This window comes from Pan paniscus, chromosome X (genome assembly GCF_029289425.2).
Source record: "Pan paniscus chromosome X, NHGRI_mPanPan1-v2.0_pri, whole genome shotgun sequence".
Lineage (NCBI taxonomy): Eukaryota > Metazoa > Chordata > Mammalia > Primates > Hominidae > Pan > Pan paniscus.
Window position 1 is genome coordinate 128,635,310 of NC_073272.2, and position 25,834 is coordinate 128,661,143.

Below are 25,834 nucleotides of genomic sequence, written 5' to 3' on the forward strand. Positions count from 1 at the left end.
ACAAAAGGAAGTTTTTAATTTCTAGTGATTTCAAATCAGAAGGGTGAGAGAAAAATTGAAAATGTTACTGTGGGGACTTACGGTGAGATTATTAGAACAAACTAAGAATTCAGAATTCAGTCCAGATAATAAAAACTCAAAAATAATGGACAGGAATAGAATCTAATAACAGGTGCACTATAGTTTTCTTCTGAAACATAATTTTCTCTCTCCAGTCCCCCTATTTCTGACAACTATAATCACAGTAAGACCAAGTTGTTTGTAAAAATAAAATTAGTTTCATAAACTTAGCCTGATTATTTGCACAAAGTACAGCAAGAATAGTGATTGATCATATAGGCTTTTTTTTTAGCTGGCTTTGCTGGAATATTTTTATAAGGAACCTCAGCTTAATCTCTTAGAGCTGCCCTCAAAAGAATAGATGAAAAGTCTACTTGGGTGGGATAATGACCTCTAGTCTCTTCCGTTCTCACTTGGTTAATCTTTCCCAGTTATTTGATAAGATTCCTAGGGAGGGTAACTTAAGACAATTGCATTTCTTTTGGAAAGAAGTTTTCTTAATCAGCTAAGGAAATTCCGGACAGAGTCCTTCCAAATGCTTTGGGAAAGAGGACAGAGAGACAGGGAGGCAGGGAAAGGTCAGAGAGAGACCTTGAGGCTGCTTCTTTAGTTCAGCATGTCAAAGTGTCATATTCTGGGGCATCATTTTCTGATCCCCAGCAATTCAAACTATAGCACTGCTGCAGTTTCCTTAGCCACTCATAATGTTTGCATGTTCCAGAGAAACAAAGCTTCCATCAGAAACCAAACACAAGCCAGTTTACATGAGTGTCTGCACTTGAGAGTATATAAAGACTTGCACAGGCTAGGCGCGGTGGCTCATGCCTATAGTCCCAGCACTTTGGGAGGCTGAGGCAGGAGGATTGCTTGAACCCAGGATTTCAAGACCAGCCTGAGCAACACAGGGAGACCCTGTCTCTACAAAAAATAAAAATAAATTAGCCAGGTGGGGTGGTTCATGCCTGTGGTCCCAGCTACTTGTGAGGCTGGTGTGGGCGGATTGCTTGAGCTGGGAGGTCAAGGCTGCAGTGAGCTGTGATTGCACCACTGTACTCCAGCCTATGTGACAGAGGGAGAAGCTGTCTCAAAAATAAATAAATAAATAAAAATTTAAAAAAAGACTACTTGCATAAACCAAACAGAGCAGGAAGACCTGTGAGAGCTACTAGTGTCCTTTTCCTTTTCGATCCTTGGTGTCATTGAATTCAAGCAACAAAGTATATACCTGATAAAGAAATGGGATTTCTATTATGACCCATCTGTTATAATCTGCATATCTATATATCTTCCTGCACAGTTTACAAAGCACTTTCACATACACTGATACTTTCAACAATTCTAAGAGGTATTATTAACTTCATTTTACAGAAGAAGAAACTAAGAGTTAAGAAATAAAGTGGTTTACCCTTAGTCATACAATTAGCAAACAATCTTAATTCATCTGTAACAGAGTAGGGAGCTCTTACAGCTTGGATTTAAGATATTTACAGTGAAATTCTGCATTTGCATCATCATATTTGGTTTTTTCCCACGATTTACAAGGTTTCCTGGTGTAAGTGCCCAACCCAACCTGGGTTCTGTGAATCCTGAGCCCACTCCCCAAATTGATAAGACTTGTAGCATTTGAGTTTTTCAGTTTGTTCATGTTTTCCCAACCAAGACTGGAAGCTGAGCCATACATGAACAAAATAATCTAGAAGGGAATGTTTGTTCCATGCCTACTGATCAGATTGCTTCCCCACAGGAGTACTTACCTCCTACTTGACTTGGGCTAGAATTCATACCTTCTATTTGAGAAACACTGTGAAAATTACTTTGCTTTCTCTGAGCCTCAGTTTTCTCACCTGTAAAATTGAGACAATGGTGGTATCCACTCCACAGAGCTATTGTAGGGAATGAAATAATGTCTGTAGAACACCAAACACATATTAATCATTCAATAGGGAGTGATGGTGCAATAGGGATAGTAGTGATGGGAATGGTAGTATTCATTATAATTACAGTTTCCAGACCATTCTCTTGCCACTTTCCACCAAAGCATGTATCACATTTCTCCTTAAGGTCTTATCTGCTTGCTTAATCTCTTGAACTATCTCCTAACCTGCTGATGGTAGTTTAATGCATTACTCACCCCACCACTAGATAATAGATATACATTTTGACAAGATACTTAAACTACATATTTCAAAGAATAATAAAAACAAAAGAGCTATACCTCCAAAACAAGGAGATTTGGGGGCTACTCCCACAATCTGTAGGCAGACCTTTATTTTTCTGGTATAGAGCCAGGCCTGACTGGTTATATTTGGCTCCAAATGTAAAAGAAAAAGAGAGAGGATGGGTTTTGCCAGGTATTTCAGAAATTGACTGTCAGGCCAAGCTACTTGAATATATTATTAAAAAAAAAAACAGCAGCAAAAAAGTTTTTGTCACTTCAACCTCCCTAGTTCCCTGACTCCCTGTACCCTAGCTCTCCATCCCTTAACACAAACACACACATAAAACAAATATCTCCAGGCACCAGGTAAGCTGTATCAAAGATCATAACATTCTGTCACAGTGGGGCCAAGGGTAAACATTGTGTTGGGTTGTAGTCAAATGCATTTGGTAAGAAATAATGCATGAAAGCAGAGCCCAGGTGTTGTTGGAAATGTGCAAAAATACCTCTGTGCTTCTCAGAATTGGTAAACATTAAAAGGCTGAACACAGAGCAAAACCAGTCAGAACTGTCTCTTCCTGAGAATATTGGATTTGCTATGGCTATTTGTGAACACCCTCATGGCCCATAAGAAGTGATAAAATCTTTTAGATATGAGTTGATCTTTTCTAGAGGAGCAGAAGATCCTGGCTAGGGTACCTAGCTGCTGTAGATTTTTAAATTTCAATCAAATAGCAGTAAATCTTTTTGTATAACACAAAGGGCTTATTATATATTCATCCAAATGAAATTCACAACACAGAATGCTACCCTCTTCCTCAATTTATCATCTCTTCCAGGAGTGTTTGTCATCCTTGTTAATTTCCCAGAAAACCAAAATCTGAATCCTCTTGGCTGTAAGATACTGCAAGCCTTCCCAACAAGAAATGATTTTCCCTTAAAAAGAATTGGAATTTTCCATGGATCCTGGCTAAGGTCTGCTTCATAAGTCCAGATACTAAGTCAGACAATAAGACAATTCAGAAATTTTTAAGTATAAACTAAGGCCAGCCTCACCAGAAGGTCATTGTTTACATGTATAATTTCTCATCAGCTTGCCAGATAGTGTCATAATGAGACAGCCAGGTGGGAAGGACTCCCTGGCAAAACTCCAACTGGCCTGCACACTGGGAGGAATGTGCACTGGGGTGGAGCCGCAGAAGTTCACCCCGTTTGCAGTGGGGAGGAGCCTGGCCCCTCCTCTTCCTGGGTGAAAACTGGGATTCAAACTGGGAGATGGGAAGCACAACAGCAGGGCCTCCAGCTTTGCGGAGTGTCCCTGTTTTCCTTTTTTTCCCTTTTCACCCAATAAAACTGTGACTTACTCACCCATCAAATCACCTGCGAGCCTAAATTTTCAGGGCCATGTGACAAAGACCCTCCCTTTAGCTGAACCAAGGAAAAGTCCTGCAACAAAAATTAATTCCTTTGGAATAAGACACAAAAGTTACTGGTTAAAAGGTATTTCCCCCAAAAGAAGATTATGCATATACTGGTTTATCAGGAAGGAGAGCTGGGTGTGTACTTTGATGGAGCCAGAGCATTTGGGTGTTACCATACTGATGGAGAGTAGGTGTGAAGAAGGCAGTGGCTTCTGGAGTTGGAGGTGGAGTGGGGGTTGGAGCAGGCCCTGGAAGAACTTGTGAGAGGGCACAAAATCACATAATCACTAAATAGTTTTGCCAAGAGCCAGTCCTCTGGGCCTTTCCCATTTCTAAGTGTCACACAATTCCTTCTTATTTTATACTCGACCCTGAAGGACTCTGAACGATAACTAGGCATTATTACCTTGATAGGGTTTTAATCAGCCTTTTCTCGTAATTGTGAAAAGCAGAGAAAGAGAGACACAGGAGGAGATGGGAACGTAAGAAAGGTATGGGGACAGGAGAGAACACTTTTTCCTCACTCCTGATGTTGCTTTCCATGATTCTATCTCCTCACTTATTTCTTCCAAGGGAGGTGAGATTTATCTGAGTGGTGAGTCTGGTCAAAAAACCTGTCCCTGTCCCATTGGTCACAGCTCCTTATCTCCTCTTATTCTTGAGACTAAGGCTGTTGTCAGAGTGTGTGTCTTGCTCTGCTCTTCCATGCAGAGAGTTTTTACAGAGACATATATAAATATCCATGGGGATGGGAAGGGCAATGTGATGGTCTAGTGCTACCTCTGAGTGGGTGAATAAATCTGAGATACAGTGTTATAATCGCCTGATGGGTTCTTCCTGCCCACTGCACAGACAAAACCAATTCACCAAGACTATGACATTGCAGTAAAGAAAGAATTTAATTGACATGAGGCCAGCAATGCCACATGAAAGACAGTTATTACACAAATCAATCTTGCTGATGGCTTGGATATTAGGGTTTTTCAAGGAGAGTTTGATGGGCAGGGGACTGGGAAATGGGTGCTGCTGATTGATTGGGTATGCCATCATAGGGCTGTAGAGAATGATCCTCATGTGCTGACTCTGCCTCTGGGAGGGGGCCATAGGACTGCCTCTGGGTCACTCCGAAATGCAAAAGTCTGAAAAGGCATCTCAAAAGGCCAATCTTAGGTTCTATAACGGTGATGTTATTTACAGGAGTAAATGGGGGAAGTTACAAATCTTGTAACCTCTGGAACAATGGCTGATTATTGGTTAACTATGCCTACACTTAGAAGAATTTAGGCCTCTCTCATAATCCTAACCTTGTAGCATTTCATTAGTTTTACAAAGGTGATTTAGTTTTTGGAAGGGCTTATTATCATCCTTGCTTTAAGGTTAAACTACAAACTAAATTCCTCCCATGGTTAGCTTGGCCAACGCTCAGGAATGAGTAAATATAGCCAGCCTGTGAGGCTAGAAGCAAGATAGAGTCAGCCATGCTACATTTCTCTGACTGTCAAAATCTTTACAAAGGTGGTTTCAGTATTAGGAAGCTCACTTATCCACAGATATAAACTACATTCTTATCAGTTTAGTTGGGAATAAAGGGGCTATTTTCATCTCCCCTTTGTCTTGCTCATTTTTTTTCAATATCTGTTGGTTTAGAACTCAAGGTGTTATTTATTGGACTTCCTCTAATCCAAACACCTGATGGATTGGTCCAAGAATACAGGGAAATAGACAAGAACTAGAATTAGCAGACTCAAATAACAACAGAAATATCTCTGGGTGGGGCTAGGGGCTATAGGTCTTGGACTTCAATATATAAACAGGATATTTTGAACTTGACAGTCTATAGAAGCTTACATTGGGCCAAGAGTCTGTTTTATATAATTATGCAATTGGCTTTTATTAGGCCAAAATTAGGCCTAACAAGGCCAAAATTAACTTCTTGGTGAGAAATTTCTCCAAATTGAATTGAAGTTCACAGATCATGGACTCCAGCCATTTGGGTAGACTGGCATCCCTGGTACAGCTAAAATCAAGATTCTTTCTGTCTGTCATTTTTCCTTCAGATAATATTGAATCTTTAGCAATTCTGAGTACTGAATATGGATAATGAAATTTTACCTGGGAAAAAGTCCCCTAGGGACTATGGATTGGTCTGCATATTAGCTGTCTGTTGCTACATAACAAACTATCCCAAAATACAGTGGCATAAAATGGAAAACATTTATTATCTCCCAGTTTCTACGGGTCAGGAATCTAGGTGAACCTTAGTTGGATCCTCTGTCTCAGAATCCTTCACAGGCTGCAGTCAAGATGTTGGCCATGACTATGGTTATCTCAAGGCTCAATTAGGAGAGGACCTGCTTCCAGGTTCACTCACATGGCTGTTGGGAGAATTTAGTTCCTCAAAGACTGTTAGACTGAGTCTCATCCCTTGCTGGCAAGTTCCTTGTCACATGGGCCTCTCCATCGGGCAGCTCACAACACAGCAGATGGCTTCATCAGCACAAACAACTGAAAACAGCCAGAGAAGAAGAGAATGCTACAAACATGGAAGTCACAGTCTTTGGTAAACTAATTCTAGAAGTGACACGCCACCATTTCATCATATTCTATTTGTTAAAAGCAACAAATAGAAACCCAGGGGAAGGGATTTCACAAGGAGTGAATTCTAGGAGGCAGAGATCAATGTGGGCCATGAAGGGACTACCACCACCTATTTGTTTGTTTTCTAATTGGGAATATGTGGGGCCAGTGATGCAATTATCTTGTAGGTTCTATTAATTCCTTGAACTGTGGGAAACATCAGAGACTTGGTGTTGAACCAATACACACTCAGAGGCTCTGAAAGAACTACATCCATTCCAGTAAGAGACAGTACAGACTAAAACTGCTGAAGAACCCCAACTCTGCACAGGCCTTGAGAACTTTTCTCATTAAGGTTGAGCATAGTAAGAAGCTAGGGAGGATACATTTTGGTCCTTAATTTTTGGAACTTTTACTCCCAAGAGAAAGAAAACTTTATTTTGAACCTTAAAATCTTTGGAGGTAAAAAATTTGGACTTTCATTTCTCTAGACTTTAACTAAAAAGCATGAGGGAGTTTGAATTTAAATGTCCTCCTGCAAATGTGATAAAAGAAGATTATATTCAAATGAGTAGCATCTTATTGATGCACATTATTTTCCTAGTGTCTTAATGTTATCCTTTGGTCTCACTGCACATCCTCTGATAGTATACTTATGACAGCTGAGGACAGTCTGACTCCCACCTTCGTGAGGCTAACCTCCCAGTAGAAACCACTGGGATTGCTGATGGGCAATGTAGATGGTGATATTTGCAGAAGGCTCTGAAATGTGCCTGAAGACTATATTAATTAAATTAATATCAAGACTGTGCCTTGTGTAAGGATGCAAATTTATCACCTACTCTATTTCCCCCTTCATGGAGATGGCTCAGTGGTTAAACTCAGTGAGTTAAGAGAAAAATAAACTGGGAAATTCTAGAGTAGATTATTCTTCCCAACTCTACATGTTTCTTTCCATGTGGGGGCTGTGATATTCTTATGAAGAGGAGGGGGATTGGGATGATTTACCTGTTTGATGAGCTTAGAACAAGGAACTGGGGCATGCATAGCTCTGACCATACTGCTTCTTCATGGGATATGGCTGACTACAGAGGAGTTGTGTTCTGTTCTGATTTCTGCCAAACAGTGAGAGGGGCCTGGCCCTGCAAGAGGGTTCTGTGGTGGTACAGCATAGTTTGTGACAGAGGAGGTAAGTCTCTCTAACACAGGGCCACTATATTGGGAAGCCCGTTTGCTCATACATATAAACTGTGTCCCCACTCTAACCTTTATCCAATATTAAAGGTGATATTTTACTTTATTGAGACAGGGTCTTGCTCTGTTGCCCAGTCTGGAGTGCAGTGGCATAATCATGGCTCACTACAGCCTCAACCTCCCAGGTTCAAACAATCCTCCCGCCTCAACCTCTCAAGTATCTGGAACTTACAGGTACACACCACAATGCCCAGCTATTTTTTGATTTTTAAAAAATTTTGTAGAGACAGAGTCTCGCTATACTGCTCAGGCTGGTCTCGAACTCCTGGGCTCAAGTGATCTTCTCACCTTGGCCTCCCAAAGTGCTGGGATTACAGGATGAGCCACCACGCCTGGCCTAAAGGTGATAAGACTCCACCTTCAGATTCCTTTGAATTTCTCAATTGTTCAGAACTCAAGCAAGTAAAAGTGCTGTGCTATTGGTTGCCTTCCCACTTGTCACAAACAGAAGTGGTCTGGATATGAAAAAAATTTTGGTTCTCAAGATGACAGGTGGGTACAGAATTCCAATGAGGAAGAAGTGGAGGGGCCTGCACAGACCAAAGAAAACATGAAAATCTTGAGGGCTTGTTACCCGAAACAAGGAGTAAGACTCCCAAAAGGGAGATGAATCTTAACCAATGGGCTGAGGGTCAGATTTTAGACCCCCAAATAATAAGACTCTTCTCAGAATTTTACTTTCAAACTAAAAAAAAAAAAATGCTTTAAACCCTACAAACACCCACTTTAAAAAATTCTCCTGATTCAACAAGGTCTGAAGGCTGAAGCAGGATTGAGTGACTGTGATAAATAGCAATATGATCAGTGGCTTATTTGTTCTTACAAATTCCTACTGCTTGTGGGGATCTACCTGATAGTGGGGGATATGAATTTGTAAATAATGTATTTCTCTGGGTTTGAAAGAATTTCTGTCATTTTCTTCATTCTTCTTGACATTTCCCCAATAATTTATGAGCTTCCCTTGATAAGTGGAAGGATCAATAGCTGAGTGTGTCTTTGGGAACTAAGTGACAAAACAACACTAACATCCTCCAGTGAAAAGCACCACATTTCTCTAGCCATGGTCAATATTTGAAGGTGGCAAAACACAGAGGTGAGTCCTTCTTTGTGCATATCTATGTCCCTTCAAATATTCTGAAGCATGGATCCCCATCTAAATGCCAAGGGTACGGTAGTTTTTCCAAAGAGCTAAGAAACAGTGCTAGATGTATAAAGGAGTCCTGTTAGAGGCTGCCATGGAAGTAAAGAATGAACAGGTAGGCTCCATCTCCTCCCCACCTGTACTTGAAGGATTTCGGTTTTAATCTGTTTTATACATCAGAATTTTCTGAAATACATCATTTGAATAACAGGTCCAAGGATTTAAAAAGCTTGCAAATCAAACAACAAAAAGACAAGCAGCCCAGGCAAAAAAATGGGCAAAGGAGTTGAATAGAAATTTCTCCAAAAAAGATATAGAAATGGTTAATAAGCACATAAAAAGATGTTCAACTTATTAATCATTAGGGAAATGCAAATCAAAACCAGAATGAGATACTGCTACACACCCATTAGCATGGCTATTATTTAAAACAACACACACAAAAACCTAAACCTTATACATTACTGGAGAGAACGTAAAACAGTACAACTGCTATGTAAAATGGTATGCTAGCTCCTTGAAAAATTGAAAAATAGAATTATCACGTGATCTAACAATTCCACTTCCAGGTACATACATGAAAGAATTGAAAGTAGGGACTTGAACAGATATTTGTACACCCATGCCCATAGCAACATTGTTCACAATAGCCAATGATGAATGGATAAACAAAATGTGGTATATACACACAATGAAATGTTATTCAGCCTTAAAATGGAAGGAAATTCTGACACATGCTGCTACATGGATGAACCTTCAGGATATTAAGCTAAGTGAAATAAGCCAGTCACAAAAAGATAAACACTGTATGATTCTACTTATATGAGGTACTTAGAGTAGCCAAATTCATACAGACAGAAAGAAGAATGGGGGATTGGAGGGTCTATGGGGAGGGAGTAATGGGGCATTATTGTTTAATGTGTACAGAGTTTTAGTTGGGAAGACGAAAAATTTCTGGGGATGGATGGATTGTAGTGATGGTTGCACAACAGTGTGAATGTACTTAATGCCACCGAACAGTACAGTTAAAAATAGTTCAAATGGTAAATTTTATCACAATTTTTAAAACTTTGAAAACATGTTCTGTGAGACCTTACAGCTTTGTTGATAATGAGAAGAAATCTTTTGCAATTTATGAGGCAGGACACCCTTCATGAAATGGTTCCAATATGCCTTTTAGGATCAAAAATTTATGATTTAGAGGAGCCAAGATGGCCGAATAGGAACAGCTCCGGTCTACAGCTCCCAGCGTGAGCGACGCAGAAAACGGTGATTTCAGCATTTCCATCTGAGGTACCGGGTTCATCTTACTAGGGAGTGCCAGACAGTGGGCGCAGGCCAGTGGGTGCGCGCACCGTGCGCGAGCCGAAGCAGGGCGAGGCATTGTCTCACCTGGGAAGCGCAAGGGGTCAGGGAGTTCCCTTTCCTAGTCAAAGAAAGGGGTGACGGATGCACCTGGAAAACTCGGGTCACTCCCACCCGAATATTGCGCGTTTCAGACCGGCTTAAAAAACGGCGCACCACGAGACTATATCCCACACCTGGCTCGGAGGGTCCTACGCCCTCGGAATCTCGCTGATTGCTAGCACAGCAGTCTGAGATCAAACTACAAGGCGGCAGCGAGGCTGGGGGAGGGGCGCCCGCCATTGCCCAGGCTTGCTTAGGTAAACAAAGCAGCCCGGAAGCTCGAACTGGGTGGAGCCCACCACAGCTCAAGGAGGCCTGCCTGCCTCTGTAGGCTCCACCTCTGGGGGCAGGGCACAGACAAACAAAAAGACAGCAGTAACCTCTGCAGACTTAAATGTCCCTGTCTGACAGCTTTGAAGAGAGCAGTGGTTCTCCCAGCACGCAGCTGCAGATCTGAGAACAGGCAGACTGCCTCCTCAAGTGGGTCCCTGACCCCTGACCCCCGAGCAGCCTAACTGGGAGGCACCCCCCAGCAGGGGCACACTGACACCTCACACGGCAGGGTATTCCAACAGACCTGCAGCTGAGGGTCCTGTCTGTTAGAAGGAAAACTAACAAACAGGACATCCACACCGAAAACCCATCTGTACATCACCATCATCAAAGACCAAAAGTAGATAAAACCACAAAGATGGGGAAAAAACAGAACAGAAAAACAGGAAACTCTAAAATGCAGAGCGCCTCTCCTCCTCCAAAGGAACGCAGTTCCTCACCAGCAACGGAACAAAGCTGGATGGAGAATGATTTTGACGAGCTGAGAGAAGAAGGCTTCAGACGATCAAATTACTCTGAGCTACGGGAGGACATTCAAACCAAAGGCAAAGAAGTTGAAAACTTTGAAAAACATTTAGAAGAATGTATAACTAGAATAACCAATACAGAGAAGTGCTTAAAGGAGCTGATGGAGCTGAAAACCAAGGCTCGAGAACTACGTGAAGAATGCAGAAGCCTCAGGAGCCGATGCGATCAACTGGAAGAAAGGGTATCAGCAATGGAAGATGAAATGAATGAAACGAAGCGAGAAGGGAAGTCTAGAGAAAAAAGAATAAAAAGAAATGAGCAAAGCCTCCAAGAAATATGGGACTATGTGAAAAGACCAAATCTACGTCTGATTGGTGTATCTGAAAGTGATGCGGAGAATGAAACCAAGTTGGAAAACACTCTGCAGGATATTATCCAGGAGAACTTCCCCAATCTAGCAAGGCAGGCCAACGTTCAGATTCAGGAAATACAGAGAACACCACAAAGATACTCCTCGAGAAGAGCAACTCCAAGACACATAATTGTCAGATTCACCAAAGTTGAAATGAAGGAAAAAATGTTAAGGGCAGCCAGACAGAAAGGTCGGGTTACCCTCAAAGGGAAGCCCATCAGACTAACAGCTGATCTCTCGGCAGAAACCCTACAAGCCAGAAGAGAGTGGGGGCCAATATTCAACATTCTTAAAGAAAAGAATTTTCAACCCAGAATTTCATATCTGGCCAAACTAAGCTTCATAAGTGAAGGAGAAATAAAATACTTTACAGACAAGCAAATGCTGAGAGATTTTGTCACCACCAGGCCTGCCCTAAAAGAGCTCCTGAAGGAAGCACTAAACATGGAAAGGAACAACCGGTACCAGCCGCTGCAAAATCATGCCAAAATGTAAAGACCATCAAGACTAGGAAGAAACTGCATCAACTAACGAGCAAAATCACCAGCTAACATCATAATGACAGGATCAAATTCACACATAACAATATTAACTTTAAATGTAAATGGACTAAATTCTCCAATTAAAAGACACAGACTGGCAAGTTGGATAAAGAGTCAAGACCCATCAGTGTGCTGTATTCAGGAAACCCATCTCACGTGCAGAGACACACATAGGCTCAAAATAAAAGGATGGAGGAAGATCTACCAAGCAAATGGAAAACAAAAAAAGGCAGGGGTTGCAATCCTAGTCTCTGATAAAACAGACTTTAAACCAACAAAGATCAAAAGAGACAAAGAAGGCCATTACATAACGGTAAAGGGATCAATTCAACAAGAGGAGCTAACTATCCTAAATATTTATGCACCCAATACAGGAGCACCCAGATTCATAAAGCAAGTCCTGAGTGACCTACAAAGAGACTTAGACTCCCACACATTAATAATGGGAGACTTTAACACCCCACTGTCAACATTAGACAGATCAACGAGACAGAAAGTCAACAAGGATACCCAGGAATTGAACTCAGCTCTGCACCAAGCGGACCTAATAGACATCTACAGAACTCTCCACCCCAAATCAACAGAATATACATTTTTTTCAGCACCACACCACACCTATTCCAAAATTGACCACATACTTGGAAGTAAAGCTCTCCTCAGCAAATGTAAAAGAACAGAAATTATAACAAACTATCTCTCAGACCACAGTGCAATCAAACTAGAACTCAGGATTAAGAATCTCACTCAAAACCGCTCAACTACATGGAAACTGAACAACCTGCTCCTGAATGACTGCTGGGTACATAATGAAATGAAGGCAGAAATAAAGATGTTCTTTGAAACCAACGAGAACAAAGACACAACATACCAGAATCTCTGGGACGCATTCAAAGCAGTGTGCAGAGGGAAATTTATAGCACTAAATGCCCACAAGAGAAAGCAGGAAAGATCCAAAATTGACACCCTAACATCACAATTAAAAGAACTAGAAAAGCAAGAGCAAACACATTCAAAAGCAAGCAGAAGGCAAGAAATAACTAAAATCAGAGCAGAACTGAAAGAAATAGAGACACAAAAAACCCTTCAAAAAATTAATGAATCCAGGAGCTGGTTTTTTGAAAGGATCAACAAAATTGATAGACCGCTAGCAAGACTAATAAAGAAAAAAAGAGAGAAGAATCAAATAGACGCAATAAAAAATGATAAAGGGGATATCACCACCAATCCCACAGAAATACAAACTACCATCAGAGAATACTACAAACACCTCTACGCAAATAAACTAGAAAATCTAAAAGAAATGGATACATTCCTCGACACATACACTCTCCCAAGACTAAACCAGGAAGAAGTTGAATCTCTGAATAGACCAATAGGAGGAGCTGAAATTGTGGCAATAATCAATAGTTTACCAACCAAAAAGAGTCCAGGACCAGATGGATTCACAGCCGAATTCTACCAGAGGTACAAGGAGGAACTGGTACCATTCCTTCTGAAACTATTCCAATCAATAGAAAAAGAGGGAATCCTCCCTAACTCATTTTATGAGGCCAGCATCATTCTGATACCAAAGCCTGGCAGAGACACAACCAAAAAAGAGAATTTTAGACCAATATCCTTGATGAACATTGATGCAAAAATCCTCAATAAAATACTGGCAAACCGAATCCAGCAGCGCATCAAAAAGCTTATCCACCATGATCAAGTGGGCTTCATCCCTGGGATGCAAGGCTGGTTCAACATACGCAAATCAATAAATGTAATCCAGCATATAAACAGAACCAAAGACAAAAACCACATGATTATCTCAATAGATGCAGAAAAAGCCTTTGACAAAATTCAACAACCCTTCATGCTAAAAACTCTCAATAAATTAGGTATTGATGGGACATATTTCAAAATAATAAGAGCTATCTATGACAAACCCACAGCCAATATCATACTGAATGGGCAAAAACTGGAAGCATTCCCTTTGAAAACTGGCACAAGACAGGGATGCCCTCTCTCACCGCTCCTATTCAACATAGTGTTGGAAGTTCTGGCCAGGGCAATCAGGCAGGAGAAGGAAATAAAGGGTATTCAATTAGGAAAAGAGGAAGTCAAATTGTCCCTCTTTGCAGACGACATGATTGTTTATCTAGAAAACCCCATCGTCTCAGCCCAAAATCTCCTTAAGCTGATAAGCAACTTCAGCAAAGTCTCAGGATACAAAATCAATGTACAAAAATCACAAGCATTCTTATACACCAACAACAGACAAACAGAGAGCCAAATCATGAGTGAACTCCCATTCACAATTGCTTCAAAGAGAATAAAATACCTAGGAATCCAACTTACAAGGGATGTGAAGCACCTCTTCAAGGAGAACTACAAACAACTGCTCAAGGAAATAAAAGAGGATACAAACAAATGGAAGAACATTCCTTGCTCATGGGTAGGAAGAATCAATATCGTGAAAATGGCCATACTGCCCAAGGTAATTTACAGATTCAATGCCATCCCCATCAAGCTACCAATGACTTTCTTCACAGAATTGGAAAAAACTACTTTAAAGTTCATATGGAACCAAAAGAGAGCCCGCATCGCCAAGTCAATCCTAAGCCAAAAGAACAAAGCTGGAGGCATCACACTACCTGACTTCAAACTATACTACAAGGCTACAGTAACCAAAACAGCATGGTACCGGTACCAAAACAGAAATATAGATAAATGGAACAGAACAGAGCCCTCAGAAATAACGCCGCTTACCTACAACTATCTGATCTTTGACAAACCTGAGAAAAACAAGCAATGGGGAAAGGATTCCCTATTTAATAAATGGTGCTGGGAAAACTGGCTAGCCATATGTAGAAAGCTGAAACTAGATCCCTTCCTTACACCTTATACAAAAATCAATTCAAGATGGATTAAAGATTTAAACGTTAGACCTAAAACCATAAAAACCCTAGAAGAAAACCTAGGCATTACCATTCAGGACATAGGCGTGGGCAAGGATTTCATGTCCAAAACACCAAAAGCAATGGCAACAAAAGCCAAAATTGACAAATGGGATCTAATTAAACTAAAGAGCTTCTGCACAGCAAAAGAAACTACCCTCAGAGTGAATAGGCAACCTACAACATGGGAGAAAATTTTCGCAACCTACTCATCTGACAAAGGGCTAATATCCAGAATCTACAGTGAACTCAAACAAATTTACAAGAAAAAAACAAACAACCCCATCAAAAAGTGGGCGAAGGACATGAACAGGCACTTCTCAAAAGAAGACATTTATGCAGCCAAAAAACACATGAAAAAATGCTCATCATCACTGGCCATCAGAGAAATGCAAATCAAAACCACTATGAGATATGATCTCACACCAGTTAGAATGGCAATCATTCAAAAGTCAGGAAACAACAGGTGCTGGAGAGGATGTGGAGAAATAGGAACACTTTTACACTGTTGGTGGGACTGTAAACTAGTTCAACCATTGTGGAAGTCAGTGTGGCGATTCCTCAGGGATCTAGAACTAGAAATACCATTTGACCCAGCCATCCCATTACTGGGTATATACCCAAATGACTATAAATCATGCTGCTATAAAGACACATGCACACGTATGTTTATTGTGGCATTATTCACAATAGCAAAGACTTGGAACCAACCCAAATGTCCAACAGTGATAGACTGGATTAAGAAAATGTGGCACATATACACCATGGAATACTATGCAGCCATAAAAAATGATGAGTTCATATCCTTTGTAGGGACATGGATGAAATTGGAAACCATCATTCTCAGTAAACTATCGCAAGAACAAAAAACCAAACACCGCATATTCTCACTCATAGGTGGGAATTGAACAATGAGATCACATGGACACAGGAAGGGGAATATCATACTCTGGGGACTGTGGTGGGGAGGGGGGAGGGGGGAGGGATAGCATTGGGAGATATACCTAATGCTAGATGACGAGTTAGTGGGTGCAGCGCACCAGCATGGCACATGTATACATATGTAACTAACCTGCACAATGTGCACATGTACCCTAAAACTTAAAGTATAATAAAAAAAAAAAATTTATGATTTAAAAATTTTTTTTAATTAATTAATCAATTTTGAGATGGAGTTTTGCTCTTGTTGCCCAGGCTGGAGTGCAATGGCGTGATCTCGGCTCACCGCAACCTCTGCCTCCCAGGTTCAAGCGATTCTCCTGCCTCAGCCTCCCAAGTAGCTGGGATTACAGGCAAGTGCCACCACCCCTGGCTAATTTTGTATTTTTAGTAGAGACAGGGTTTCTCCACGTTGATCAGGCTGGTCTCGAACTCCTGACCTCAAGTGATCCTCCCGCCTTGACCTCCCAAAGTGCTGGGATTACAGGTGTGAGCCACTGTGCCCAGCCAATTTTTTTATTTTCTAAGTGTAAACACTTTGCTTGGCATGAACCACACAGAAACACACTGGGACCTCAGCACACATTCAAGGATCAAAATCATCCTAGGGGAGAGCTCAGAAAATAGGACACAAAATATGTTTGCGTATGGAGAAAGGCCTACAGCTTTGAGGGCTGGATGGTACCTAGCTTCATCCATTGGGGTCAAAACTGTTGACCTGTGTTGCCAGTAGCTTCCATGATGGTTTACTACAAGTACACATTGATATGTGGGGCCAGGCAGAGGCAAGAGAGAAGAGTAAAAGGCAAGTGAAAGATCTAGTTTCCCATATGTGTGTCAGGTTTCCATAAATGAGATGGTTTATGAAAGAGTCCCTAGACCTCAGGACCCATCACTTAGCTTGAAGTCCTCTCAGTCCAGAGCTGCACCAGTCTTTCAAATCAGCCAGTCCCATCTTCCCTGGGCAAGGCCTGTGAACAGAAAATTAATTACATTCATGTCCCCAACAGATACATTGAAGGACTTCCACTCCACATTGTGAGAAAATGACATATTTTGATAACCCAATAAGTATAGCATGAGCCAATAAGTCACAGCAGAAGGAGCAATTTAGGAGATTATTTTTAAACATGTGACTGAATTATTGAGAAATGGATAATAAATTTATTTGCTAATGTAGACAGAAAGGGAAAAATCCACATTGCTTTTTCAGCCCATTACTGAACTAACTTCTGAGTTTCAAGACATCTTTTTCTTTTCTAAAAGGTGACCAGGAACATAGATTTCTGGGCCAGTCTAACAGGAGCCCAAGGCACCCTTGGCCTAGGCCCCAGATGGCCTCTCCTAAACACTTCACAGCCCTCATATACAGAAGCCCCATTGCAGCAATGATTAGCCAACAAGCAGAATGATAAGGCAAAGTGAGGACACTTCCTCAAGACTTTTGGTTTTGGGGGCCTGCAAATGTGAGATACAGGCTTCAGAAGCAGCCTGAGGGCTCTGGGGCTTAAAGAAAAAGTTGGACAGTTAGCTCACCACTGACAAGCCCTACTCCCCTCTCCATCCTCATTTAACACTGGGCCTAGCTGGCTACTGCCTGCCTAAGGCGACAGGCAGTTAAGTTGTTTCCGAATGGAACTTGTTGTTTCCAGGAATCTGGTAGTAAATCCTTCTTTGAAGGAAAAAATATCCTATAATTCTGCCCATCCGCATTGTGTCAGTTTTCTATTTTCTCTCTGTGTATTTTTAACTATATAAGTACTATATGGATATACTCCTGTAATAACACAATTGGTACATATAATGTAAAAAGACTTTCTTGACCACTGCCTTCTCATTCTATTCCCCTCCCCAGAGACGACCACTAAGATCAGTTTGCTCTATATCCCCCAATGCCTTTTCCTATTCTTGTTTCTTATTCTTGCTTCCATTCTTGTGTATGTATATATCTAAATTTATGACGTTGTTGGGTGGGATTTTTCTTTTATAGAAATAGTGTCAAGCTACATATAGCATATTTTCCACTTGCATTTTCTTCTTAACAATGTGTCTTAGAGATTTTTCATGTCAGTAGATACAGAGCTATTTTATTCTTTTTAAACAGATATGTAATATTCCCTAATAGGGCTGAACCCTTCTTATTCAGTTACCTTTGGTTGGGGAAGAGGTGGTGGATTAGGTCAATTTGAGGCAGCAAAGAGCATTCTTGTCATACCTTGTTGTGCATACAGGTTGAGTATCCCTTAGCTGAAATGCTTGGGACTAGAAGTGTTTTGGATTTTGGATTTTTTGTCAGTTTTTTTGGAATATTTGCATTATTACCAGTTCAGCATCCCTAACCTGGAATCTGAAACGCTCCAATTAGCATTTCCTTTGAGCACCACGTTGGCACTCAAAAAGTTTCTGATTGTGGAGCATTTTGATTTCAAATTTTTGGACTAGGGATGCTCAACTTGTATTTTCAAACATTTCCCTAGGCTATATATGTAGAAGTAGAATCGATATAATGAAGAGAAAGCACACGTTAGATTTTAATAGATATAGCCAAAGTACATTCCAAAAAGACTGTGCCAATTTATACTTCCCAACAGTAAACTAGAGTTTCCATTTCTCTTCACTCTTATTAACACTGGATATTCACCATCTTTTTCCATTTTGCCAATCTGATGGGTAAAATAATCTCACCTTTTCAATTTGCTGGGTTTTGTTTGTTTGTTTGTGTTTGTTTGTTTCTTTGTTTTTTTGAGACAGAGTCTTGCACTATCACCCAGTCTGGAGTGCAGTGGCGCGATCCTGGCTGACTGCAACCTCCGTCTCCCAGGTTCAAGCGATTCTCATGCCTCAGCCACCCGAGTAGCTGAGATTACAGGTGTGCGCCACCATGCCTGGCTAATTTTTTTGCACTTTTAGTAGAGATGGGGTTTCACCATGTTGGCCAGGCTGGTCTCACACTCCTGACCTTAAGTGATCCACCCGCTTTGGCCTTCCAAATTGCTGGAATTACAGGCGTGAGACACCATGCCCAGCCTCAATTTGCAATTCCATGATTACTACTGAAGTATATTTTCAAAAGCCTAGTGAGCTTTGAAGTGTCTAGTCTTAACTTGTCCACTTGCCCGTATACACAATAACATCTTTTCCTTTGTCAGGTTAACCACTCAGGGGCTCAGTTTTGGTTTATTATCCTAAAACATATTTTATCCAATCCACCGTTGATGGGCACTGGGATTGATTCCATGTCTTTGCTATTTGTGAACAGTGCTGTGATGAACTTGAGAGTTCATGTATCTTTTTGGTAGAATAATTTGTTTTCTTTTGGATACATACCTAATAATGGGATTGCTGAGCTGAATGATAGCTCTGTTTAAGTACTTTGAGAAACTGCAAAACTACTTTCCACAGTGGCTGGACAAATTTACACGCTTACCAACAGTGTGTAAGCATTCCCTTTTCTCCACAGCTTCACCAACATCTGTTGTTTTTTGACTTTTTAATAATCACTATTCTGACTGGTGTGAGATGGTATCTCATTGTGGTTTTGATTTACATTTCTACGATGATGAGTGATGATAAGCATTTTTACATGTAGTTATTGGCTGCTTGTATGTCTTGTTTTGAGAAGCATCTGTTCACATCCTTTCCCCATTTTTCAATGGGGTCATTTGGTTTTTGCTTGTTGATTTGTCTAAGTTCCATATAGATCCTGGATATTAGACCTTTGTTGGATGCATAGTTTGTGAATATATTCTCCAATTATGTAGGTTGTCTGTTTACCCCATTGATAGCTTCTTTTGCTGTACATAAGCTCTTTACTTAAACTTGGTCCCACTTGTCAACTTTTGTTTTTGTGGCAATTGCTTTTGAGGACTTAGTCATAAATTCTTTCCCATGGTCCATGTCCAGAATGGTGTTTCTGAGATTTTCTTCTAGAATTTTTAATAGTTTCAAATCTTACATTTAAATCTTTAGCCCATCTCCAGTTAATTTTTGTAGATGGTGAAAAGTGGAGGTCCAATTTCATTCTTCTGCATATGGATAGCCAGCTATATATACCAACACCATTTATTGAACAGAGAGTTCTTTCCCCATTGCTCAATAATATGCTTTTAAACAGACTTTGGGTTTCCTACGGGTGGTTAACATGCTTTACACTACTTTCTAATTTTTCCCTACGAATTTCCCATTTTGGGGACAGTTGCCTTGACTAGAACTGAGGGACTTTGGGATACACTGTTCTGATTTTCCCTCTTTCACCAGAATTTTGAACTTCATTTTTCTATGGCTGCCACACCAATGTGACTTATCCACAACCACTCTCTGTATCCTTTCCTGTTTATGTCTCAAAGCCAAAGTCAGTTTATTTCCTTTTCCTGTGGTTTCTAAGACTACTTATTTAAAGAAGCAATCATTCATAGCCTCCAGAAAAAGCACCACTTATCAGGGATATTATTCAAAATATTTAAGAACCATATGGCCAAGACACAGACCAGTAGGACTGGATGTCTGAATAGGGCAAACACTGGTCTTAGCATCATGCTAACATCAACTGGCTAAACACCACTCTTTCCTGCAATTGCTTCTCCATGACTTTGTCTGCCAAGCACTGTCTCTGCTATCAAATCACCTTTGTCCCCAAAACTTTATTCATTCATTCAACACACATTTACCAAGAGGCTCCAAAATTCCTTATATTAAGACATTGTGTTAGAGCAGGCCTTCTTGACCTCAGCACCACTGAAATTTGGAGCAGGATAATTCCTGCTCCCTCGTTGGAGGGAGGGACATTCCTTTGCATTGCAGGATTTTTAGCAGCAACCTTGGCCTCTATCAGCAGCATTATAATTAGTCATGATGAGCATTTTTTTAAGTTTTAATTTTTTATTGTTTTTTAATCCAATTTTTTTTAAATTTTTTTTATTTCCATAGGTTTTGGGGGAACAGGTGGTGTTTGGTTACACGAGTAAGTTCGTTAGCAGTGATTTGTGAGATTTTGGTGCACCCATCACCCGAGTGGTATACACTGCACCCTGTTTGTAGTCTTTTATCCCTCACCCACCTCCCACCCTTTCCCCCTGAGTCCCCAAAGTCCATTATGTCATTCTTATGCCTTTGCATCCTCATAGCTTAGTTCCCCCTTATGAGTGAGAACATAGAGTGTTTGGTCTTCCATTCCTGAGTTACTTCACTTAGAATAATAGTCTCCAATCTCATCCAGGTCACTGCAGATGCCATAAATTCATTCCTTTTTATGGCTGAGTACTATTCCATCATATATATATGTTTCTTTATCCACTCGTTGACTGATGGGCATTTGGGTTGGTTCCATGATTTTGCAATTGCGAATTGTGCTGCTATATACATGCATGTGCAAGTATCTTTTTCATAAAATGACTTCTTTTCCTCTGGGTAGATACCCGGTAGTGGGATTGTTGAATCAAATGGTAGTTCTACTCTTAGTTCTTTAAGGAATCTCCACGCTGTTTTCCACAGTGGCTGTACTAGTTTACATTCTCACCAGCAGTGTAGAAATATTCTCTGTTCACTGCATCCACGCCAAAATCTACTACTTTTTAATTTTTTTGATTATGGCCATTCTTGCGGGAGTAAGTTGGTATTGCATTGCGGTTTTGATTTGCATTTCCCTGATCATTAGTGATGTTGAGGATTTTTTTTTCATATGTTTGTTGACCATTGTATATCTTCTTTTGAAAATTGTCTATTCATGTCCTTAGCCCACTTTTTGATGAGATTGGTTTTTTTCTTGCTGATTTGTTTGAATTCATTGTAGATCCTATATATTAGTCCTTTGTCAGATGTATAGATTATGAAGATTTTCTCCCACTCTGTGGGTTGTCTGTTTACTCTACTGACTGTTCCTTTTGCTGTGCAAAAGCTCTTAGATTATTTAAGTCCCAGCTACTTATCTTTGTTTTTAATGCATTTGCTTTTAGGTTCTTGGTCATGAAATCCTTGCCTAAGCCAATGTCTAAAAGGGTCTTTCCAATGTTATCTTCTAGAATTTTTATAGTTATAGTTTCAGGTCTTAGATTTAAGTCCTTAATCCATCTTGAGTTGATTTTTGCATAAGGTGAGAGATGAGGATCCAGGTTCATTCTCCTAGAGGTGGCTAGCCAATTATCCCAGCACCACTTGTTAAAAAGAGCGTCATTTCCTCACTTTATGTTTTTGTTTGCTCTGTTGGCTGTAAGTATTTGGGTTTATTTCTAGGTTCTCCATTCTGGTCTATTGGTCTATATGCCTATTTTTATACAGTATTATGTCATGCTGTTTTGGTGGCTATGTCCACATAGTATGGTTTGAAATCAGGTAACATGTTGCCTCCATATTTGTTCTTTTTGCTTAGTCTTGCTTTGGCTATGTAGGCTCTTTTTTTGTTCCATATGAATTTTAGAATTGTTTTTTCTAATTCTGTGAAGAATGATGGTGGTATTTTGATGGGAATTACATTGAATTTGTAGATTGCTTTTGGCAGTATGGACATTTTCACAATATTGTTTCTACCCATCCGTGAGCATGGGATGTGTTTCCATTTATTTGTGTCATCTATGATTTCTTTCAACAGTGTTTTGTAGTTGTCCTTGTAGAGGTCTTTCACCTCTTTGGTTAGGTATATGCCTAAGGTTTGTTTTTTGTTTTGTTTTGTTTTGTTTTTATTGCAGCTATTGTCAAGGGGGTTGAGTTCTTGATTTGATTCTCAGCTTAGTCGCTGTTGGTGTACAGGAGAGCTACTGATTTGTGTACATTAATTTTGTATCCAGAAACATTGCTGAATTCTTTTATCAGTTATAGGAGCTTTCTGGAGGAATCTTTAGGGTTTTCTAGGTATACAATCATATCATCAGCAAACAGCAACAGTTTGACTTCCTCTTTACCGATTTGGATGCCCTTTATTTCTTTCTCTTGTCTGATTGCTCTGACTAGGACTTTCAGTACTATGTTGAAGAGGAGTGGTGAGAGTGGGCATCCTTGTCTTGTTCCAGTTCTCAGAGGGAATGCCTTCAACTTTTCCCCATTCAGTGAGTTAGTCATATATGGCTTTTATTACACTGAGATATGCCCCTTGTATGCCAATTTTGCTGAGAGTTTTAATCATAAAGGGATGCTGGATTTTGTTGAATACTTTTTCTGCATCTATTGAAATGATCATGTGATTTTTGTTTTTAATTCTGTTTATGTGGTTTATCTCATTTATTGACCTTGTGTATGTTAAACCATCCCTGCATCCCTGGTATGAAACCAAATTGATCATGGTGGATTACCTTTTTAATATGTTGTTGGATTTGGTTAGCTAATATTTGTTAAGGATTTTAACATCTATGTTTGTCAAGGATATTGGTCTGTAGTTTTCTTTTTTATTGTGTGCTTTCCTGGTTTGGATATTAGGGTGATACTGGCTTCATAGAATGATTTAGAGAGGGTTCCCTTTTCCATTACCTTGTGGAATAGTGTCAATACGATTTGTACCCGTTGTTTGGATGTCTGCTAGAATTCTGTGGTGAATCTGCCTGGGTCCTGAACTTTTTTTTGTTGGTAGGTTTTTAATTACCATTTCAATCTTGCTGCTTGTTATTGGTGTGTTCAGGGTATCTAATTCTTCCTGATTTAAGCTAGGAGGGTTGTATCTTTCCAGGAATTTATCCAGCTCTTCTAGGTTTTCTAGTTTATGCACATAGGTGTTTCACAGTAGTCTTGAATGATCTCTTGCATTTCTGTGGTGTCAGTTGTAATATCTCCTGTTTCATTTCTTATTGAGCTTATTTGGATTTTCTCTCTTCTTTTCTTGGTTAATCTTGCCAGTGGTCTATCAATTTTATTTATCTTTTCAAAGAACCAGCTTTTTGTTTCATCTATCTTTTGTATTTTTTTTTGTTTCAAATTCATTTAGTTCTGCTCTGATCTTGGTTATTTCCTTTCTTCTGTTGGGTTTGGGTGTGGTGTGTTCTTGTTTCTCTAGTTCCTTGAGGTGTGACCTTAGATTGTATGTTTGTGCTCTTTCAGACTTTATGATGTAGGTGTTTAGGGCTATGAACTTTTTTCTTAGTACAACCTTTGCTGTATTCCAGAGGTTTTGATAGGTTGTGTCACAATTGTCATATAGTTCAAAGAATTTTTTAATTTCTATCATGATTTCATTTTTGACCATATGATCATTCAGGAGCAGGTTATTTAATTTCCATGTATTTGCATGGTTTTAAAGGTTTCTTTTGGAGTTGATTTCCAGTTTTAGTCCACTGTGGTCTAAGAGAGGGCTTGATATAATTTGTTTTTAATTTGTTGAGGCTCATTTTTTGGCCTATCATATATCTATCTTGGAGAAAGTTCCATGCGCTATTGAATAGAACATATATATTCTGTGGTTGTTTGATGGAATGTTCTGAATATATCTGTTCAGTCCATTTGTTCCAGGGTATAGTTTAAATCCATTGTTTCTTTGTTCACTTTTTGACTTGATGACCTGTCTAGTACTATCAGTGGAGTATTGAAGTCCCCCACTGTTATTGTGTTGCTGTCCATCTCATTTCTGAGGTCTATTAGTAATTGTTTTATACATTTGAGAGCTCCAGTGTTAAATGCATGTATGTTTAGAATTGTGATATTTTCTTGTTAGACAAGACCTTTTATCATTATATGATGTCCCTCTTTGTTTTTTTTAACTGCTGTTGCTTTAAATTTTGTTTTGTGTGATATAAGAATAGCTACTCCTGCTCGCTTTTGATGTCCATTTGCATGAAATGTCTTTTCCCACCCCTTCACCTTAAGTTTATGTGAGTCCTTACGTGTTAGGTGAGTCTCTTGAAGGCAGCAGATATTTGGTTGATGAATTCTTATCCATTCTGCAATTCTGTATCTTTTAAGTGGAGCATTTAGGCCATTTACCTTCAACATTAGTATTGAGATGTGAGGTACCATTGCATTCATCATGGTATTTGTTGCCTGTGTACCTTGTTTTTTGTTGTTGTTGTTTTTTGTTTTTGCTTTTTAACTTGCATTTTTGTTTTATATACCCTGTGTGATTTATGCTTTAAAGAGGTTCTGTTTTGATGTATTTCCAGGATTTATTTCAAGATTTGGAGCTCCTTTTAGCAGTTCTTGTAGTGGTGGCTTGGTACTGGCGAATTTTCTCCACATTTGTTTGTCTGAAAAAGACTATCTTTCCTTCATATATTACACTTAGTTTTGTTGATACAAAATTCTTGGCTGATAATTGTTTTGAGGAGGCTGAAGATATGGCCCCAATCCCTTCTAGCTGTTAGGGTTTCTGCTGAGAAACCTGCTGTTAATCTGATAGGTTTTCCTTTATAGGTTACCTGGTGCTTTTGTCTCACAGCTCTTTAGATTCTTTCCTTCATCTTAACTTTAGATAACCTGACGACAATGTGCCTAGGCAATGATCTTTTTGCAATGAATTTCCGAAGTGTTCTTTGTGCTTCTCATATTTGGATATCTAGGTCTCTAGTAAGGCCAGGGAAGTTTTTCTCGATTACTCCCAGAAATATGTTTTCCAAACTTTTAGATTTCTCTTCTCCTCAGGAATGCTGATTATTCTTAGGTTTGGTTGTTTAACATAATTCCAGACCTCTTGGCAGGTTTGTTGATATTTTCTTAGTCTTTTTTCTTTGTCTTTATTGGATTGGATTAGCTCAAAGACCTTGACTTTGAGCTCTGAATCCCTTTCTTCTACTTGTTTGATTCTATTGCTGACACTTTCCTGAGCATTTTGCATTTCTATAAGTGTGTCCATTGTTTTCTGAAGTTTTTATTGTTTTTTATTTATGCTATCTATTTCCTTGAATATTTCTCCTTTCAATTCTTGTATCCTTTTTTTTTTTTTTTTAATTTCCTTACATTTGGCTTCACCTTTCTCTGGTGCCTCCCAGGTTAGCTTAATAACTCACTTCCTGAATTCTTTTTCAGGTAAGTCAGGGATTCCTTCTTGGTTTGGATCCATTGCTGGTAAGCTAGTGTGATTTTGGGGGGTTGTTAAATAACCTTGTTTTGTCATATTACCAGAGTTGGTTTTCTGGTTCCTTCTCATTTGGGTAGGCTCTGTCAGAGGGAAAGTCTAGGGCTGAAGGCTGTTGTTCAGATTCTTATGTCCCATGGGGTGTTCTCTTGACATAGTACTCTCCCCTTTTTCCTATGCATGTGGCTTCTTGAGAGCCAA

The 25,834-nt window shown here is 39.8% G+C and overlaps 2 long non-coding RNA genes across 2 annotated transcripts in view; both read left to right on the forward strand.

The window, feature by feature from the left end:
* The window catches only part of LOC117977596 (uncharacterized), a 68,355-nt gene extending 43,082 nt beyond the window's left edge, over window positions 1-25,273 (forward strand). The window contains exons 2-3 of the long non-coding RNA XR_008622815.1: window positions 9,792-9,904; window positions 15,904-25,273. This is a non-coding gene — a long non-coding RNA (uncharacterized LOC117977596). The remainder of the gene's footprint in view (window positions 1-9,791; window positions 9,905-15,903) is intronic.
* The window catches only part of LOC129395348 (uncharacterized), a 270,621-nt gene that overhangs the window by 99,545 nt on the left and 145,242 nt on the right, over window positions 1-25,834 (forward strand). The gene's annotated exons all lie outside the window — the stretch shown is intronic.